Here is a 1,397-nt window from a genome sequence, read left to right on the forward strand (position 1 = left end):
CACGGGCAAGTCCCCGTTTATGTTAATGTACAGTCGACATCCGCGCTCTCCTGTTGATCAGGAAATTGGGTTGTGGCTAGCAACACGCTTGTCTTCGGAGGAGCTAGAGGAAGAAAGAAAGAGCCCGAGAAAATTTGACCGCCCTTCAGGAAAATACTAGGCAGAAAACGGTAAGTAGAAATGTCCGAACGTTCCCCAGAGGCACAAAGATCAAGTGGAAGGATCACCAGAATCCTGGAAGGTGACTGGGGTCGCGGAAGCTGGGAAGTCGATGGCAAGGTCCGTCTGGCGTTGCCAACCGCCGGGGGGGCGTCTATACAATTGAAGACGAATGGGGATCAATAAGAGTAAATGGGACTCAGCTTCCCAAGTGGCAGGATACACCTGAAGTGAGGCCGAACAGGCCAGCCGATGTAGCCAACCTATCGGAGGTAACTCAGGATGTTTACTCTCACTGTCGACATGTCGAACTGTCTTTAGACAAAACTTTTTCCTTTGCCTTTATCCTAAACTATGGAACAAGCTCCCTTCCCATGTCCGCACTATTTCATCTCACGTTGGCTTTCGAAAGGCCATCGATTCTTACCTTTCTACCAAGGGAGCTGAGCGCCTTTTCGCCCCTCAACTTACACCAAATACTTTTTGAAATAGGCCCTAAGCCTTCCTAATCGGCGCACTCACTCTAACTGTCCTGTTATTACGTCTTAGAACTTACACTTACCAACCTGAGACCCTTAGCATTAGTCCGCAATTGCGACAACTACCCTCCCAAGTGTTCTTATCTATAACCGGCCACTTTATCTCTCTCATTTCCGTCTCCACTGACCTGGCCGCATATCTCCCCACCGACCTTCAGCTTTTGTACCCAGCCCAATTATTCCTAGTTCTTCAAGCCTGGTCCCATCCCTGAGTAACTCTGTCAGCTCTATTTAGTGTCTGGTGCTTTGCTTTGGCTGGATTTAAATAACCTCAGCCAAACTAAAGCCTCGGTTCCACACTGTTCCAAACCATTCTTCATCCCCTGAATAAGTGCGTCGTACACATATCAAATGGTGTGTCTGGAGATGCGCTATCAATGAAATACTTGTTTGGCCCCCACAGCCCCATCATTCACACATACACATAGCACCGGTGCACCTCTACTTGACAGAGTGGTTCACATAAATGCTTCGTGTTCGTTTAGCCCTAGCACACAGACTCTGAACATCTCCATTCTACTCCCATTGCCCCAAAGGTAGCTGATGATTCATTTGCTCCCGCGACTTGCCTCTTCCAGTGGCTGTTTGCTGTTCGCTTGTTCGAAATGACTGAGCCGTTTTGTTGGCCTGACTTTCCCCCGACCGGATAAAATATCTGGTAGCTGGAGTTATTTATGAATGCACAAGCCGCACTTATGA

The sequence above is a fragment of the Opisthorchis viverrini genome (assembly GCF_000715545.1).
Source record: "Opisthorchis viverrini unplaced genomic scaffold opera_v5_36, whole genome shotgun sequence".
NCBI lineage: Eukaryota > Metazoa > Platyhelminthes > Trematoda > Opisthorchiida > Opisthorchiidae > Opisthorchis > Opisthorchis viverrini.